The sequence below is a fragment of the Marmota flaviventris genome, chromosome 4 (genome assembly GCF_047511675.1).
Source record: "Marmota flaviventris isolate mMarFla1 chromosome 4, mMarFla1.hap1, whole genome shotgun sequence".
NCBI lineage: Eukaryota > Metazoa > Chordata > Mammalia > Rodentia > Sciuridae > Marmota > Marmota flaviventris.
This window is the reverse complement of record NC_092501.1, coordinates 79,025,254-79,045,688: the sequence shown is the minus strand read 5'-3', so window position 1 is coordinate 79,045,688 and position 20,435 is coordinate 79,025,254. Positions and strand designations below refer to the sequence as shown.

General features: G+C 39.1%; 1 protein-coding gene and 1 pseudogene across 2 annotated transcripts in view; one reads left to right on the top strand and one right to left on the bottom strand.

Annotated features, from left to right (window-relative positions):
- The window catches only part of Bms1 (BMS1 ribosome biogenesis factor), a 58,297-nt gene that overhangs the window by 18,265 nt on the left and 19,597 nt on the right, over positions 1-20,435 (top strand). The gene's annotated exons all lie outside the window — the stretch shown is intronic.
- LOC114102429 (protein-L-histidine N-pros-methyltransferase pseudogene) lies at positions 11,317-12,227 on the bottom strand (annotated as a pseudogene).

Sequence of the window (20,435 nt, the reverse complement as noted above, 5' to 3'; positions counted from 1 at the left end):
TATATAAAATAAGGTATATAAGTTTCTATACGTGTTCTACATGGAGACAGTGGGACAAAATGGGTTATTATCAACAGAAAATCTTTTTGTATTACTGCACTAACTGGGACAGTTCAGCAGCTTTCCATTGCTAAAAAAGACTTATGTGACACAAAATGTTAGTGCTTTCAAATTTGCAGTACATTTCAGGAAAAAGATGCAAAATGGCAATATCAGTATAGGCTGCCATCCAGCCTGAGGTCTTCTGAGGCCAGATGCAGTATCATTTGTCCCTCCTTTGAAAGTTGTAGTTGGACACAATTTCTTTGAACACAAAAAGTCATGGTGGGACTTCTATTTGCACTAATCAGAGGTCCTTGCCTTGAAGAAATTTAGCAAAATAGTTCAGGCTAATTAATTCCAGATCTTTGGAAAGAGCCCTCACAGCACAATTACTGAAGTGCTTAAATCTTGTATGACTGACCCTAGAATTGGATTTATAGTTGCATTTTGTACATTTAATTGGAACTCAGATAAGGATCAACTTAAATTTTATTTGCAGATCATGATTCTCTATTACTGTTGAGAATCACGTGGGTTCATGGTGTGTTCTTAAATTCTGTATGTGTATGTCTAAGGCCAGTTATCGGCAGTCTCTTCTTTTTTATTGATCTCTTTATTCTTCTGTTCCTATTTTCTCCATTAAATATCTTTATTATACCTTTGGAAATCTAATAAGGCAATTTGCTTCATTTTATAAATTGCCTTAACATTCACAACCTTTAGTTCAAGTAAATTAATTAAATTAATTCTTATTTAATTTTTATGTTTTTGTCAAATAAAAATAGCAACAGAAAAGTCAAAGTAATGGTATAATAAACACAGGTGCCTGCTACCTAGATTCAGCAATCAATTTATTTTTGCTATGTGTGCTTTTGGTTCTTGTGTACATGATTTTCTAAAACATTTAAAAACACAGCAAATCAAGAACTCTGAGGCACCCTGGGGGATATTCTATAGCTATAATATCTTATCTATGTAGAAAATTAATTATAATAATGACCTATCATGTAATTTAAGCCATGTTCAGGTTTTCCCAGTTAATCCCAAATGTTTTTAAGTCTGCTTCTTTCCCTCTTAGTCTCTGATTAGGTTTGTGCATAACATTTTGCTATTGTCTCCTTAGTCTTTTAATCTATATCAGGTGCTCACAGAATCTGGCTTATAGCTAAATCCAGCTACCACCAAATAGATAACCTGCATACTGAGAATGGATTTTATATTTTGGGGGGCTAAAAAAAATTCCCAAATAATATTTTATGACAGCCATATTATGAAATTCAATCTTCATGATTAAAGTTTTATTGGAACACAATCACATGTATTTGTTAGTAGCAGTTGAATGGTTACAGCAGGGACTATATAGCCATTAAGCCTAAAATATTTACTCTGATTGTTCATAGAAAAAAAAAAAAACTTTGGTAACACCTGAGCTAGAGCAATACCCTAACTGCCCACCTATCCTTTTATAATGACAGTTGACTTGGAAGAGAAGCATTCCATTGTCTTGGGAAATGGCCCTAATTCTAGATCAGTTTTCTTATAGTGCCATTTAACTTGTTCTTTCTTTCTTAAAATGCCTGTGAACTGCATGTTAGAATTCAAGCCTTGATTAGATTCAGGTTAAGCATTTCTGGCAGATGAGCATATATATGTATCTAGAACGTGTTCTTAGAGGTTAATTTTATTTTATTTTATTTTTTTTTTTATTTTTTATTTTTTTTTTAATTTTTTATTGTTGGCTGTTCAAAACATTACATAGTTCTTGATACATCATATTTCACAATTTGATTCAAGTGGGTTATGAGCTCCCATTTTTACCCCATATACAGATTGCAGAATCACGTCAGTTACACATCCATTGATTTACATATTGCCATACTAGTGTCTGTTGTATTCTGCTGTCTTTCCTATCCTCTACTATCCCCCCTCCCCTCCCCTCCCCTCCCCTCCCCTCTTCTCTCTCTGCCCCCTTTACTGACATTCGTTTGTCCCCCTTGTATTATTTTTCCCCTTCCCCTCACTTCCTCTTGTATGTACTTTTGTATACCTCTGAGGGTCTCCTTCCATTTCCATGCATTTTCCCTTCTCTCTCCCTTTCCCTCCCACCTCTCATCCCTGTTTAATGTTAATCTTCTTCTCATGCTCTTCGACCCTACTCTGTTCTTAGCTACTCTCCTTATATCAAAGAAGACATTAGACATTTGTTTTTTAGGGATTGGCTAGCTTCACTTAGCATAATCTGCTCTAATGCCATCCATTTCCCTGTAAATTCTATGATTTTGTCATTTTTTAATGCAGAGTAATACTCCATTGTGTATAAATGCCACATTTTTTTTATCCATTCATCCATTGAAGGGCATCTAGGTTGGTTCCACAGTCTAGCTATTGTGAATTGTGCTGCTATGAACATCGATGTAGCAGTGTCCCTGTAGCATGCTCTTTTTAGGTCTTTAGGGAATAGACCGAGAAGGGGAATAGCTGGGTCAAATGGTGGCTCCATTCCCAGCTTTCCAAGAAATCTCCATACTGCTTTCCAAATTGGCTGCACCAATTTGCAGTCCCACCAGCAATGTACAAGTGTACCCTTTTCCCCACATCCTCGCCAGCACTTGTTGTTGTTTGACTTCATAATGGCTGCCAATCTAACTGGAGTGAGATGGTATCTTAGGGTGGTTTTGATTTGCATTTCTCTGACTGCTAGAGATGGTGAGCATTTATTCATGTACTTGTTGATTGACTGTATGTCCTCCTCTGAGAAGTGTCTGTTCAGGTCCTTGGCCCATTTGTTGATTGGGTTGTTTGTTCTCTTATTGTCTAATTTTTTGAGCTCTTTGTATACTCTGGATATTAGGGCTCTATCTGAGGTGTGAGGAGTAAAGATTTGTTCCCAGGATGTAGGCTCTCTATTTACCTCTCTTATTGTATCTTTTGCTGAGAAAAAACTTTTTAGTTTGAGTAAGTCCCATTTGTTGATTCTAGTTATTAACTTTTGTGCTATGGGTGTCCTATTGAGGAATTTGGAGCCCGACCCCACAGTATGTAGATCGTAGCCAACTTTCTCTTCTATCAGACGGCGCGTCTCTGATTTGATATCAAGCTCCTTGATCCATTTTGAATTAACTTTTGTGCATGGCGAGAGAAAGGGATTCAGTTTCATTTTGTTGCATATGGATTTCCAGTTTTCCCAGCACCATTTGTTGAAGATGCTATCCTTCCTCCATTGCATGCTTTTAGACCCTTTATCAAATATAAGATAGTTGTAGTTTTGTGGATTGGTTTCTGTGTCCTCTATTCTGTACCATTGGTCCACCCGCCTGTTTTGGTACCAGTACCATGCTGTTTTTGTTACTATTGCTCTGTAATATAGTTTGAAGTCTGGTATCGCTATACCGCCTGATTCACACTTCCTGCTTAGCATTGTTTTTGCTATTCTGGGTCTTTTATTTTTCCATATGAATTTCATGATTGCTTTCTCTATTTCTACAAGAAATGCCGTTGGGATTTTGATTGGCATTGCATTAAACCTATAGAGAACTTTTGGTAATATCGCCATTTTGATGATGTTAGTTCTGCCTATCCATGAACAGGGTATATTTTTCCATCTTCTAAGATCTTCTTCTATTTCTCTCTTTAGGGTTCTGTAGTTTTCATTGTATAAGTCTTTCACCTCTTTTGTTAGGTTGATTCCCAAGTATTTTATTTTTTTTGAAGATATTGTGAATGGAGTGGTTGTCCTCATTTCCATTTCAGAGGATTTGTCGCTGATATACAGGAATGCCTTTGATTTATGCGTGTTGATTTTATATCCTGCCACTTTGCTGAATTCATTTATTAGCTCGAATAGTTTCTTTGTAGAGCCTTTTGGGTCTGCTAGGTATAGAATCATGTCATCTGCAAATAGTGATAATTTAAGTTCTTCTTTTCCTATTTTGATGCCTTTAATTTCTTTCGTCTGTCTAATTGCTCTGGCCAGTGTTTCGAGAACTATGTTGAACAGAAGTGGTGAGAGAGGGCATCCCTGTCTTGTTCCAGATTTTAGAGGGAATGCCTTCAATTTTTCTCCATTCAGAATGATGCTAGCCTGAGGCTTAGCATAGATTGCTTTTACAATATTGAGGTATGTTCCTGTTATCCCTAGTTTTTCTAGAGTTTTGAACATAAAGGGATGCTGTACTTTGTCGAATGCTTTTTCCGCATCTATCGAGATGATCATATGGTTCTTATTTTTAAGTCTATTGATGTGGTGAATAACATTTATTGATTTCCTTATATTGAACCAGCCTTGCATCCCAGGGATGAATCCTACTTGATCATGGTGCACAATTTTTTTGATGTGCCTTTGTATCCGAGTGGCCAGAATTTTATTGAGGATTTTTGCATCTAGGTTCATTAGAGATATTGGTCTGTAGTTTTCTTTCTTTGAAGTGTCTTTGTCTGGTTTAGGTATCAGGGTGATGTTGGCCTCGTAGAATGAATTTGGAAGTTCTCCCTCTTTTTCTATTTCCCGAAGTAGCTTGAAAAGTATTGGTATTAGTTCCTCTTTAAAGGTTTTGTAAAACTCTGCTGTATACCCATCCGGTCCTGGGCTTTTCTTAGTTGGTAGTCTTTTGATGGTTTCTTCTATTTCCTCAATTGATATTGGTCTGTTTAGGTTGTCTATATCCTCCTGACTCAATCTGGGCAGATCATATGACTTAAGAAATTTATCTATGCCTTCACTATCTTCTAATTTATTGGAGTATAAGGATTCAAAATAATTTTTGATTATCTTCTGTATTTCTGAAGTGTCTGTTGTGATATTGCCTCTTTCATCCCGTATGTTAGTGATTTGAGTTCTCTCTCTTCTTCTCTTCGCTAGCATGGCTAAGGGTCTGTCGATTTTGTTTATTTTTTCAAAGAACCAACTTTTAGTTTTGTCAATTTTTTCAATTGTTTCTTTTGTTTCGATTTCATTGATTTCAGCTCTGATTTTAATTATTTCTTGCCTTCTACTTCTTTTGCTGTTGTTTTGCTCTTCTTTTTCTAGGATTTTGAGATGAAGTATGAGATCATTTATTTGTTGGTTTTTTCTTTTTTTAAGGAATGAACTCCAAGCAATGAATTTTCCTCTTAGAACTGCTTTCAATGTGTCCCATAGATTCCGATATGTTGTGTCTGTGTTTTCATTAATCTCTAAGAATTTTTTAATTTCCTCCTTGATGTCTTCTATAACCCATTGATCATTCAGTAACCTATTGTTCATTCTCCAAGTGATATATTCTTTTTCCTTCCTTCTTTTATCGTTGATTTTCAGTTCCATTCCATTATGATCAGATAGGATGCATGGTATTATCTCTACTCCTTTGTATTGTCTAAGAGTTGCCCTGTGACATAATATATGATCTATTTTTGAGAAGGATCCATGTGCTGCTGAGAAAAAAGTGTAACTGCTTGATGTTGGGTTGTATATTCTATATATGTCAATTAAGTCTAGGTTATTAATTGTGTTATTGAGTTCTATAGCTTCCTTATTCAACTTTTGTTTGGAAGATCTGTCCAGTGGTGAGAGAGGTGTGTTGAAGTCTCCCATGATTATTGTATGGTGGTCTATTAGACTCTTGAACTTGAGAAGAGTTTGTTTGATGAACATAGCTGCACCATTGTTTGGGGCATATATATTTATGATTGTTATGTCTTGTTGGTGTATGGTTCCCTTGAGCAGTATGTAGTGTCCCTCTTTATCCCTTTTGATTAACTTTGGCTTAAAATCTATTTTATTTGATATGAGTATGGATACTCCTGCTTGTTTCCGAAGTCCATATGAGTGATATGATTTTTCCCAACCTTTCACCTTCAGCCTATGTATGTCTTTTCCTATCAAATGCGTCTCCTGTAGGCAGCATATTGTTGGGTCTTGTTTTGTGATCCATTCTACTAGCCTGTGTCTCTTGATTGGTGAGTTTAAGCCATTAACATTTAGGGTTATTATTGAGATATGGGTTGTTCTGCCAGCCATATTTGTTTATTTCTGTTACTAAACATGGTTTGTTTTCCACTTTGATTATTTTCCCCCCTTTAGTGTCCTACCTCCCACTGTTGGTTTTCATTGTTATTTTCCATTTCCTCTTCCTGTAATGTTTTGCCAAGGATGTTTTGAAGAGATGGTTTTCTAGCTGCAAATTCTTTTAACTTTTGTTTATCGTGGAAGGTTTTAATTTCATCTTCCATCCTGAAGCTTAATTTCGCTGGAAACACAATTCTTGGTTGGAACCCATTTTCTTTCAGTGTTTGAAATATGTTATTCCAGGATCTTCTAGCTTTCAGAGTCTGTGTTGAAAGATCAGCTGTTATCCTGATTGGCTTACCCCTAAATGTGATCTGCTTCCTTTCTCTTGTAGCTTTTAAAATTCTCTCCTTGTTCTGTATGTTGGGCATCTTCATTATAATGTGTCTAGGTGTGGGTCTCTTATGATTTTGCACATTCGGCGTCCTGTAGGCTTCTAGGATTTGGGGTTCTGTCTCATTCTTCAAATCTGGGAAGTTTTCTCGAATTATTTCATTGAATAGATTGCTCATTCCTTTGGTTTGAAACTCTGTTCCTTCCTGTATCCCAATGACTCTTAAATTTGGTCTCTTGATGTTATCCCATATTTCTTGGATGTTCTGCTCATGGTTTCTTAACAGTCTTGCTGATCTGTCTATGTTCTTTTCAAGTTGATATACTTTATCTTCATTGTCTGATGTTCTGTCTTCTAAGTGTTCTACTCTGCTGGTAGTATTCTCAATTGAGTTTTTAAGTTGGCTTATTGCTTCCTGCATTTCTAGGATTTCTGTTTGTTTGTTTTTTATAACCTCTATTTCCCTGTATAGTTGATCTTTTGCTTCTTGGATTTGTTTATGTAATTCATTGTTGAAGTGATCTTTCATTGTCTGATTTTGCTGCCTGATGTCTTCCTTGAGACTCCAGATCATCTGAAGCATGTATATCCTGAATTCTTTATCTGACATTCCATCAGCTGCAGCTATTACCTCTTCTAAAGTTGAGTTGACCTGCAATGCTTGTGGTCCTTTCTTTCCTTGTCTCTTCATACTGTTCGCGTTCCTTTCTTCTTGGTGAAACTGTTGTGCTATTGAATTTTCCCCCTATATATTTATATTGGTCTTGTATAGTTGCAAAGTCTCCCTCGCAGGCACGGGCGGCGGCTCTGCCCCTCCGCCAATTGGGGCAATGTGCCTACCACGCCGGCAGGCCGCTGGGCCTGCTCTGCCGGTCGGTAGCAGGTCCGCCGTCCTTGCAGGCGCGGGCGGCGGCTCTGTCCCTCTGCGGGCCGCTAGGCTTGTTCTGTCGGTGGTCGCAGTTCTGCCTACTTTGCAGGCGCAGGCAGCGGCACTGCCCCTCTGCAGGCCTCTGGGGCTGTACTGCCAGTGGGTCGCAGGTCCGCCTACTTTGCAGGCGTGTGTGGGGGGGGGCGGCTCTACCCTTCCTCAGGCCACTGGGCCTGTTCTGTCTCTCGGTTGCAGGTCTGAACTGTTCTGATGGTGGTCTCAGTTCTGACTACCTTGCAGGTGCGGGGGGGAGGGGGCGGCTCTGCCTCCCAGCAGGCCGCTGCTCCTCTTCTGCCGGTGGGTCGCAGGCCCGCCTACCTTGCAGGAGTGATTGGAAGCTCTGTCCCGCCGCGGGCCACTGGGCCTTTTCTGTCGGTGGTCACCCTTCCCCTACCTGGCAGGCGAGGGGGGTGGGGGGCGGCTCTGCCCCTCAGCAGGCCGCTGGGCCTGCTCTGTGTTTGGTCCCAGTTCCCTCTACTATGCCGGCGCAGGGGGAGGGGGCGGCTCAGCCTCTCAGCAGGCGGCTGCTCCTCTTCTGCCAGTGGGTCGCAGGCCCGCCTACCTTGCAGGAGTGATTGGAAGCTCTGTCCCGCCCTGGGCCACTGGGCCTTTTCTGTCGGTGGTCACCCTTCCCCTACCTGGCAGGCGAGGGGGGTGGGGGGCGGCTCTGCCCCTCAGCAGGCCGCTGGGCCTGCTCTGTCTTTGGTCCCAGTTCCCTCTACTATGCCGGCGCAGGGGGAGGGGGCGGCTCAGCCTCTCAGCAGGCGACTGCTCCTCTTCTGCAGGTGGGTCGCAGGCCCGCCTACCTTGCAGGAGTGATTGGAAGCTCTGTCCCGCCCTGGGCCACTGGGCCTTTTCTGTCGGTGGTCACCCTTCCCCTACCTGGCAGGCGAGGGGGGTGGGGGGCGGCTCTGCCCCTCAGCAGGCCGCTGGGCCTGCTCTGTCTTCGGTCCCAGTTCCCTCTACTATGCCGGCGCAGGGGGAGGGGGCGGCTCAGCCTCTCAGCAGGCGACTGCTCCTCTTCTGCAGGTGGGTCGCAGGCCCGCCTACCTTGCAGGAGTGATTGGAAGCTCTGTCCCGCCCTGGGCCACTGGGCCTTTTCTGTCGGTGGTCACCCTTCCCCTACCTGGCAGGCGAGGGGGGTGGGGGGCGGCTCTGCCCCTCAGCAGGCCGCTGGGCCTGCTCTGTCTTTGGTCCCAGTTCCCTCTACTATGCCGGCGCAGGGGGAGGGGGCGGCTCAACCTCTCAGCAGGCGACTGCTCCTCTTCTGCCGGTGGGTCGCAGGCCCGCCTACCTTGCAGGAGTGATTGGAAGCTCTGTCCCGCCCTGGGCCACTGGGCCTTTTCTGTCGGTGGTCACCCTTCCCCTACCTGGCAGGCGAGGGGGGTGGGGGGCGGCTCTGCCCCTCAGCAGGCCGCTGGGCCTGCTCTGTCTTCGGTCCCAGTTCCCTCTACTATGCCGGCGCAGGGGGAGGGGGCGGCTCAGCCTCTCAGCAGGCGACTGCTCCTCTTCTGCAGGTGGGTCGCAGGCCCGCCTACCTTGCAGGAGTGATTGGAAGCTCTGTCCCGCCGCGGGCCACTGGGCCTTTTCTGTCGGTGGTCACCCTTCCCCTACCTGGCAGGCGAGGGGGGTGGGGGGCGGCTCTGCCCCTCAGCAGGCCGCTGGGCCTGCTCTGTCTTTGGTCCCAGTTCCCTCTACTATGCTGGCGCAGGGGGAGGGGGCGGCTCAGCCTCTCAGCAGGCGGCTGCTCCTCTTCTGCCAGTGGGTCGCAGGCCCGCCTACCTTGCAGGAGTGATTGGAAGCTCTGTCCCGCCCTGGGCCACTGGGCCTTTTCTGTCGGTGGTCACCCTTCCCCTACCTGGCAGGCGAGGGGGGTGGGGGGCGGCTCTGCCCCTCAGCAGGCCGCTGGGCCTGCTCTGTCTTTGGTCCCAGTTCCCTCTACTATCAGAGGTTAATTTTAGATAATTCTGGTTTTTAGTGTCTTCTGTGATCGTTAGTTTATTTTATAGTTGTAATTTTTGTGTTTATTTTTTAACATTTTCATAAGTTATTTGTGATTTTTTTCAATTCTTTTATTTTCTTCATAATTAGAAAATGAAGTCCAACTTTTAGTTGTATTACTTAGTTTGGGGATTAGAAAATTTTTTTTTGTTTTTGTTAAACAGCACACTTTTAAAAAATTGAAATATAACTTAATGTTCAGTTGAGTGAAATTTGACAGTTTTATATATGCCTATACATACCCCCTGAAGCAAGCTAAGAAAATATCTATTGCCTCAGAAAGTTTGCCTGTATATGTTGATAGTTAACAGTCCAACCCTTGCCCCTGGGAATCTCTTATGGATTTATCCCCACAGATTTGTTTTGCCTGATTTTTTTTTTTTGCTTCATACTAATACATCAGACAGTATATATTCTATGTAAATAAACTTTATTGAGATATATGTTTCATAAAAATAGAATATGTTGGTATTAACAATGTAGTTTTGTTAGCTTGAATAAATATACCTACATACCATTATTAAAATTAAGAAACATTTTCATCACCACACAAATCACTTTTATGTCTCTTATAGTCAGTCTCTACTGCCCATACCACCACCAGCCCCAAAGCAACCAGTGATCTCTAGATTAAGATTGTCTTTTTAGAATTACATAACAAAGCATACTGTTATCTGTTGATTCTTGAACCTTAGCATAATGTTTTTGAGATTTACTCATTGTAATTTGTTTTTCTTATTACTAAGTAGAATTCTGTTAACACGGCTATGCCATAATTGCTTAAGCATTTTCTTTTAATAGTCTTTTAGGTTGTTTCCAGTTTGAGGCTATTATTAAGAACATGATTATATTATAATTATACTAATATATAAGATAAATTATGATTTTAAATCTATTTTAATACACATGTGTCAATTTCATTGAAATATTTGAAGAATTGAAAACTTGGTATTCAATAAGTTAAGGCTGCGCTGAACATTTGTATATAGGTCTTTTAGTAAAAGCTAGTTTTATTTCAACTTGATAAATATTTAGGAGTGGAATGCTTGGCCATAAGATAAATGGATGCACAACTTTATAAGAAACTGCATCTGACTCCACTTTTATTGTTTGCTGACAGCTTTTAAGCGCCCCCTCCAATTCTGAACCATGCCTGGATAAGCCCATAAAGAAAGCCCAGTGCTCCCTTTTTGGCACCAGCAAGAAATTCAAACCATTTATATCTGCTGCTCCCCTAAAACTCCACTCTAAAATCACCATTAAAACCCCAAGATATTCTGCTTTCCTCCCAGCTCTTCCAAGCCATGTTTGAACTAATTCAATAAATTTGCCCTGCTTTCCTTAGAAAATCACATCGTGAGTTGTAAATTTCCCTATACTCCTCCTTGCTACAGGTGTGCCGTCATCATTCTCAACATACAAACCAAAATAAAGTTATTGAGCATCTTTTGTGTGCTTTTTAGCCATTTGAATATCTTATTTTGTGAGATGTCCTCTCAAGTCTTTTTTCATCTCCAAAAAAAGTTTATTAATATGATTAAAAACATTTTCATGAATAACAAAGTTTCTAAACATGAAAGAATATCAGTGGCTATACCTTACAATCAATATTTTGAATTGAATGGATAGCTTTATTGCCAGTCTTCATTTTATTAAAAACAATCCATTTATTGGCTCCATGAAGTCATGACTATTTCTTTGTTTGGGAATGAATTCCAACTGCAATTAAGTATAAAAAATATCTTCCATCATAACTGGAGTGTGACCTATATTCAGAGTTGGGTTTTTGTTTTTAAAAACATTCCTTTTACACACTACAAAAAAAAAATAATTAGTATTTTGGCTTTTCAACTTCCTACATGGTATTTAGAATGGCAGTCCCCAAAGGTCCTCCCATCACATAATTGTGAACCCTCTTCTGAAGGGTAGATCCTGGGGTAAACTCTGAAGATTTTGGCCTCCAGAAGTCTATACTGGTTTGAGTACAAAGACAGCATCATTTAAAACATAGTAGTCATTATACATGTCACCTTTGCATAGGTATGGAAGTCTGGTGAAATCTTCAATGACAAAACCAGCTTTTCTGAACACCTCAGGCAGGCTTTCACTTGTTCTTCCCAATTCTGTCCCTTGATTTCCAAACTTTCTGATGGTTTCTCCCGCCTGCCATTGTTTTCCGCATAGGGATGAAAGGGCAGGACCTGGTCAAGGATGACTGTGTCTCAGTTGGCTCTAAGATACTTCATCAGAAAAAAGTTGGGCTGATCACTGCAGTCTGACAAATTCAAGCAGCGATGACAAATTACAGGAACCCTGTATTCTGTCATTCTTTGAGTCTAAGCACTCTGTTTCTTCTTCTGAAGCAGCTGTATCATAGTTTCAGAGAGTTCTGTGGCATAGATTTCTTCAAAATGAGGGCCCATGATTTTTGTGACTTATCCCTCTCCCATACCTAAATCAAGAAGTCTGTGGGTTTTCCAGTCTGGATTAGTTTTAAGCAGTCTCTAAAACTGATCTGATGAGAATACAAACACTGAACCTCTTCCTAGCAACCCATTGATAGATGTTCTAGACATGAACAGGCTGAAAACAGATGAATGATCTATAAGCCAGCCCAGTTTCTCAATGCTGTTGTTTGAGAAGATCTGTGTTCCTTGATAAAGGTAATTCTGAACAGATAACCTTGAGTGATTCACATAATTTCTCCCTATTGCACACATACCACTGATGGTTGTCCTTTCTGCCACCCACAGCCTCCTCCAGCCCCAGCCGCTTGTCATGTTCATGTACTGGGGCTGGTGATCGGGTTTCACAGCATCCATATCCTCCACAGTAGCCACAAGGACGCCAGGCTCAGGGCACAGCCAGCCCACCAACAGTCATATCGGGCATGGCTGCTTGCTGGAATCACCACTGGCTCTGGGGTGAGGAGGAGGAAGTGCATGCACCATTATGCCTGGCAATTTACTTTCTTTCTTTTTTTAAATATTATTAAGTCATGGATTTAAATATAGTTGATGTGCCCCTTTCTTTATTGATGCTCAAACTTATACCCTTTGTAACTCATGGGAGACTCTTCATGTTGGCTTTATGTTTGATATGATCTTAGTTGATTTTTTTTCTTCTTTTTTTTATTTTCCTGTTTTCAATTTTGTTGATGTCTGCTCTTAGCTTCATTAATTCTGTTCTGCTTGTTTTAGATTTATTTTGCTTTTTTAATTTTATTAAATTATTGGTTTGAAACTTTTTATTTTAAAAATTTTAGTTAGTAACACACATTCATTATGTGCTAATGTGTGAAAGGGTTCACTGTGGCATTTCTACACATGCATATGTTGTACTTTGATATGTCTACCCTCCCTTTCCACCTCCCCCTCTGCCTTCCCTTTGATCTCCCTCCCAATGCCTAACAGGACCTTTTCTTTGTTTTTACTTTTTTTAGCTTCCACCTTTGACAAAATTATGCAATACTTTTCTATGTCAGGCTTATTTTGCTTAATGCGATATTTTATAGATTCATTCATTTTTCTGCAAATGACAGGATTTTATTCTTTGTAGCTGAATAATACTCTATTGTGTATGTGTTTTGTGTGTATGTGTATATATATGTCCACATATACACACCATATTTTTCTTTATGCATTTGTCTTCCGACAGGCACCTAGGCTGATTCCATGCGTAGGCTATTGTGAATTGTGCTGCAGTAAACATAGGTATGTAGGTATCTCTTGTATGCTGACATCATTTTCTTCAGATATATATGTAGGGTTGATATAGCATGATCATAGGGTAGTTCTCTTTTTAGTTTTTGGGAAACTATACTGTTTTCCATAGTGGCTGTACTAATTTAAATTCCCACTAACAATATAAAGGCTCTGTTTTCTGTTTTCTCCACATCCTTGCCAGCATTTGTCTTTTGCTTGGCTTTTTTTTTTTTTTTTGTACCAGGGATTGAACCCAGGGCATTAACCACTGATTTATTTCCCAGCCCTTTTTATTTTTTATTTTGAGACAGAGCCTCACTAAGTTGCATAGTGCCTTGCTAAATTGCTGAGTCTGGCTTTGAACTCGTGATCCTTCTGCCTCAGTCTCCCAAGCCACTGGGATTACAGGCATGCACCACTACCCCCTGCTTAATATCTTTCTAACTGGAGTGAATCTACACTAGATGGAATTGCATGTAGTTTTTGTTAGTTTTGGTACCAGGGACTTAACCCAAGGGCACTTTATCACTGAACCAGAGTCTTGCTAAGTTGCTTAGGGCCTCACTGAATTGCTGAGGCTGACTTCAAACTTGTGATCTTCCTCCCTCAACCTCCAGAGCCACTGGGATTACAGGCATTTACCACAGTGCTTGGCTCAGTATAGTTTTGATTTGCATTTTTCCCTGTTGGGCTTTTGGCTTTTGGCTTTTGGGGATTTTTGTTATTGGTTATTTTTACTACATTGGCCATTTGTACTTTCTCTTTTATAAAGTGTCTATTTGGATCATTTGCCAGTTTAATTGGATTGTTTTTTGTTGTTGCTGGTGAGTGTTTTGAGTTCTTTTTTAATATTTTTTATGCCATCTTTTGGTTTTTTATTTTTATTTTTATTTATACATGACAGTAGAATGTATTTTGATAGAATATACATACATAGAGTGTAACTTATTCTATTTAGATTCCCAGTCTTGTGGTTGTACATGATGTGGAGTTATCCACATCGTGTATACAAATACAAGGCTAGGAAAGTTATGACCAATTAATTCTATTGCCTTTCCTTGGTTTCCCTTTGTCTAATCTAATAGACCTCTATTCTTCCCCTCCACACCCTTTTCTTGCTATAGGTTAGCATCCACAAATCAGAACATTTGACCTTTGGTTTTTTGGGATTGGCTTATTTCACTTAGCATGATATTCTCCAGCTGTATCCATTTATTGGCAAAGGCTATAATTTCATTCTTAGTTAAGGCCAAGTGGTATTTCATTGTATATGTATATCATTTTCTTTATCCATACATTCATTGAAGGATACCTAGGTTGTTTCCATATCTTGGCTATCGTGAGTTGAACCGCTATAAACATGGATGTGGCTGCATCACAGTAGTATGCTGATATAGAAATGCAGTTAATTTATTGGTATTGATTTTAAACCCTGCTACTTTGATGAATTCATTTATGAGTCCTAGGAGCTTTTTAGTAGAGTTTTTTTGGTCTTCTAAATATAGAATCATCATGGGCAAATAGAGATAGTTTAAGCTCTTCTTTTCCCATTCATATCCCTTTAATTTCTTTTTTTTGTCTGATTGTTCTGGTTAGGGTTCCACAACTGTGTTGAATAGGAATATTGAAAGAGGGCATCCCTGTCTTGTTCCAATTTTTAGAAGGAATGCTTTCAGTTTTTCTCCATTTAGAATGATGTTCACCTTGGGTTTAGCATAGATAGCTTTTACAATATTGAGGTATGTTCCTACTATCTATAGTTTTTTAGTGTTTTGAGTATAAATGGATGCTGAATTTTGTCAAATGCTTTTTCTGTGTCTGTTGAGATACATGTGATTCTTGTCTTAAAAGTCTAATGATTTGGTGAATTACGTTTATGGATTTCCATATGTTGACCTAACCTTGCATCCCTGGGATAAACCCCACTTAATCATGGTGCACTATTTTTTTTAATACGTTTTTGTATGTCATTTGCCAGTATTTTATTGAAAATTTTTTGCATGAGTGTTCATCAGGGGTATTGTTTTGAGGTTTTCTTTCCTGGATGAGTCTTTGCCTGGTTTTGGTATCAAGGTGATACTAGCTTCATCGAATGAGTTTGGAAGGGTTCCTTCCTTTTCTATTTCATGGAATAATTGGAGGAACATTCGTGTAAGTTCTTCTTTGAAGGTCTTGTAGAACTCAGCTGAGAATCCATCTGGTCCTGGGCTTTTCTTTTTTGTAAGCTTCTGATGGCATCTTTTTTTAGTTGTCAACAAGCCTTTGTTTTATTTATATGTGGTGCTGAGAATTGAACCCAGTGCCTCATACATGCTAGGCAAGTGCTCTGCCACTGAGCCACAATCCATCCCCTTCTGATGGCATCTTCAATTTTATTACTTAAAATTGATCTGTTTAAATTTTCTATGTCCCCTTGATTCAATTTGGATAGTTATATGTCTCTAGAAATTTGTCAATGTCTTCAAGATTTTCTGTTTTATTGGAGTATAGATTTTCAAAGTAACTTCTCATTATCGTCTGTATTTCAGTTGTGTCCATGGTGATATTTCCTTTTTCATCATGAATTTTAGTAATTTGGGTTTTCTCTTTTTCTTTGTTAGTTTGGCTAAGGATTTATCCATTTTTTTCCTTTTCTTAAAGAACCAACTTTTTGTTTAATCAATTTTTGTTTGTTTGTTTCAGTTTCATTAATTTTAGCTCTGATTTTTATTATTTCTTGCCTTCTACTGGTTTTGGTGCTGGTTTGTTCTTTCTCTAGGGCTTTAAGATGTAAAGTTAGGTTATTTCGTGGTTTTTATCTTCTTGTAACGAATGAGCTCAATGCAGTTAACTTTCACCTTAGAACTTCCTTCATAGTGTCCCAGAGATTTTGATGTTCTTTTGCTATTCTTATTGACATTTAAGCATTTTTTTACTTTATCCCTGATTTCTTCAACAATCCTTTGGTCATTCCATAGTGTGTTATTTAATTTAATTATTTTTAATTTCTAATTTCATTCCATTATGATTGGATAGAATGCAAGGTATTACCTCTGATTTTTTTTTTGCATTTGCTAAGCGTTGCTTTGTGATCTAAGATACGGTTTATTTTAGAGAGTGTTCCATGTGCTGTTGAAAAGAAAGTATATTCATTTGATGATGGATGAAATAGTCTCTATATGTCTTTTAAGTCTAAATTATTAATTGTATTTTTTAGTTCTTTATTTAGTTTTTGATTAGAAGATCTGTTGATTGGTGAGAGAGGTTTGTTGAAGTCACCCAGTATTGTGTTATGATCTATTCGATTCTTGAGATTAAGAAGGATTTGTTTTATGTATGTAGATGCTCCATTGTTTGGTGCATAAATGTTTAAGATTGTTATGTCTTGTTGATATATAGTGTTCCCTTAAGTAGTATACAATGGCCTTCTCCCTTCTAATTAACATCAGCTTGAAGTTCACTTCATCTAATATGAGGACAGAAACCCCTGCTTGTTTTGAGATCTATGCTAATGGTACATTTTGTTTTGTTTTGTTTTGGACACAGGACTGACCACTCATACACACCAAGGACAGAGGCAAAAAGCAGACTTATTGTCAGGAACCTGACACAGGCTGTCTCTGCACAGTGAAAACAGCAACACTTCCTTGAGCATTATTTTTCATAAATCAGAACCTAGACTGTGCATTAGGGGCAGGTTTAGCCCTTGTTAATGAAAGTGGAGAGCAAACTTTAAGACCCCAAAAACCACAAAGGAAAAGTGGGGGTCAAGCGGGGCAAGCACACTGTCATTAAGTTCTTAAAACTAGCAGCCTCTGTATCTACTCAGGAAGTAGACTAGAATCTGGAAGCATTTTGGTCAGGGTGCAGGTGGGTGTGGATGTCAGCTTCTGTGTGAATGGACTCTTGCAGGAAGGCGGGGGGCAGGGAGTATAGGGTGAGATGTCTGAGCAGAATGAAGTCAGCTTGACTTAACTTCTAAATCAGCCCATAGTTACATTAACAGGCTAACAATGTAGTTCTTCCCTTTTCTGGATTTTCATTTTAGTTTTTGATTTCTTCATGAAATATTTTGTTGGGAATGTTTTGTAGTACAGGCTTTTTTTGTTATAAGTCCTTACTTTTATCATGAAAGGTTTTTATATCATTGTCAAATCTGAAGCTTAGTTTTGCAGGTATAGTATTCTTGGCTGACATCCATTTTCTTTTAGAGGTTGTTCTAAGCGCTCCTATTTTTAAGGGTCTGGGTTTAGAAATCAGCTGAGATCCAAATTGATTTCCCTCTAAGTGTTACTTGAGTTTTATTCTCTGGCAGCTTTTAGAATTCTGTCCTTATTCTGTATGTTAGGCATCTTCATAATAATGTGCCTTGATGTGAATCTGTTGTAATTTTGCACATTTAGGGTCCTGTAAGCCTCTTGTATTTGATTTTTCCATTTTATATTTTAGATTTGAACAATTTTCTGATATTATTTCATTGAAAAGATTGTGCATTCCTTTGATTTGTGTCTCCTTGCCTTAATCTATCCCAATAAATCTTAAATTTGGGCTTTTCATGTTATCCCATAATTCTTGGAAGTTCTATTCATGGTTTTTTAACATCTCTCCATGGTCCATTCTATTTTCAAGATTATGTATTTTGTCTTCATTGACTGAGGGTCTGTCTCCAAGTGGTCTAGTCTGTTAGTGATGCTTTCTGTTGAATTTTTAATTTGGTTTATTGTTTTCTTCATATCAAGGATTTCTGTTTGGTTTTGAAGTGATCTTTTGCTACCTATATTTGCTTTCTTACATCATTCTTTACTTTGCAGATCAGTTTAACTATGTACATTCTAAACTCCTTCCACTGTGCTGTCGATGGGTTCTGTTATTGGAGTATCTTGGTTTGCTTAGGGCAATTTGTTCCCTTGTTTTTTTTTTTTTTTTAAGAGAGAGAGAACTTTTAATATTTATTTTTCAGTTTTCAGTGGACACAACATCTTTATTTTATTTTATGTGGTGCTGAGGATCGAACCCAGTGCCCCGCGCATGCCAGGCGAGCGTGTTACCGCTTGAGCCACATCCCCAGCCCCTTTCCTTGCTTTTTTATGTTGTTTGTGTGTCTGTACCTCACTGCTTAGGGGGAAACAAATAATTATAACAACCAATGCAAACAATTTACAGCATTAAACTAAATAGTTCCTACTATGACATCTATAGTGTTAATTATCACAATAAACCAAAATTATATGATCAGATATTGCCTATAATAAAAGCAGCAAATTTGCAAAAGGTTTACATTTTCAAATGGTGTGCAGGGAGAGAACAGAACTGATATAGGATGTGATGATTATGAGGGAGGAGGAAAGACAACAGAAGAAAAAGATTAAAGGAAGAGTGAAAGAACACTAGAGATTGGCTGTGAGCAGAAGAAAAGAGAATCAAGGGAAACAGGAGAAAAAATATATGTAAAGCAAAATTTAAAAAAATAATAAAAATAAAAGAATACAAAACAACTAAAATATACTAATCAAACATCCTAGTTCACAAAAAACTAATCCATGTAAAATAAAATAACTGGCTTCAAAGATGCTAGAGACAGGAAGAAAAAAAAAAGAGACTGTATAAATGTCCATATACCATTAAGGTCACAATTAAATAGTGAAAAAGAATTAAAAAGAAAAAAAAAATCTTGATGAAAAGTTAAAGAATTCTTTCTGTTGAAGTTCAGAATATTTTCAGCATCTCTTCTTAGCAGTTTTAGGTAAGGTTTTCTGGAGCATGATGTTCCACCCTCTGGATTGCTGGAGTAAGAGAGGTAATCCCATAGGTAGAATTCCTGGAGACAGGGTTTGGGGGTAAGTGGGCTCTAGGCTCCAGTCTGTCTGGAGACTTTAAATCAGCATACCTCCAGCACTTGCTGATCACGCTGGAGGACCTTACCCCAGGGATCTCTCTTGGGTTCCTCGTGTGTAGAGGACCCAATTCTTAGTTCCCTACATCACCTATAGACTCCACATTTCTTGGTCTCAGGTTCAGTCTCCAAACAATTTCTCCCACCCCACCCTTCCAAGTTCCCAGGCAGATGCATCTCTTCAGCAGGTCCTGCAAGCAGTCTGATTTGAGGGATAGAACTTGGTAGGTTTCTATGACCAGTTGTGACCTGTGTAAACTTCTCTCCACCTTTGATTTTCTTCTGGTCACTTAAACATACTCTTTGTCATGCAGTATGTGTTTACTAGGCCTGTATTTCAGGCCAAACTCAGATTTGCCTGGAATCAGCCCCCATTGCAGCAACTGCAAAATGGTTTCTTCCTTTGTCCTCTGCCCACCACCTAGAGAGATGGCACCTTCTTTCCCCACACATGGATATTATACAGCGCATCTTTCAGATTTGCCAGGCAATGTCCTTGATTTCTAAAAGTTCAGACTTGCCTTGGGCTTCCCCAGAATGTGGGTTCCTTTAATTCTCTTATCCCTCCACTGTACTCACAGCGGGACCTCTCTGGCTACAGCTTCTGGCTTGGCTGTGGTAGCAGCTCTGCCGCTGGGGATTTCTTCCTTATTTTGTTATATCCAAACTTCTGAGTGCCTGATCTGCTCTGAATGTCCAGTTTTAAATTCCAATAAAGTCTCCCAACTTTTTTTGTTCACCTACCTTGCTGAGAAGCTGCCTGTCGGTTTTCTTGGTTTTACTCCATGGAATAGCCAGGAACGTGACCTCCTCTATTCTGCCATCTTGAAAACCTCCGCCAGTCTGTATCTTAAAGAGTTAAGATCATTTATATTCAGAATTATTATCAAAAGAAAAACATGTGCTTGTTCCTATCATTTTGTTGATTTTCTTTCGATTTTTTTGAATTTTTTGTGTATGTTTCTTTTTCTTTTATTAATCTTTGAAGTTTGTTGGTTACTGTATTGATTAATTCTCAGTTCTTTCCTGTTTCTTAATTTGTGTTTCTGTTCTTCCTCTTCTGGGTATAAGGTTTTCTTAAGCATTTTCTGTAATGCTGGTCTAGTGGTTATAAATTTCTCTTTAGTTTATGCCTGTCTTGGAAAATCTTTATTTCTTCTTCCATTCTGAAGGATAATTTTGTTGGGTGTAGTAATCTTGATTGATAATTATTTTCTTTTAGGGCTTGAAATATCTTGTTCTGTACCCTCCTGGCTTTTAGAGTTTCTACTGAGAAGTCTACTCTTAGTCTAATGTTTTTTCATTTAAGTGTAACTTGCCGTTTCTCTCTTGCAGGTTTCAGTATTCTTTGTTTGCTGTGTACTTTTGGCAATTTATTATATGTTATGGAAAAGTTCTTTTCTGGTCATGTTTGTTTATTTTAATTTGAGATTCTAACTACCTCTTAACACCTGGATGGACATCCATGTTTTTGCCAAGATTTGTAAATTTTTTGCTTTTATTTTACTGAA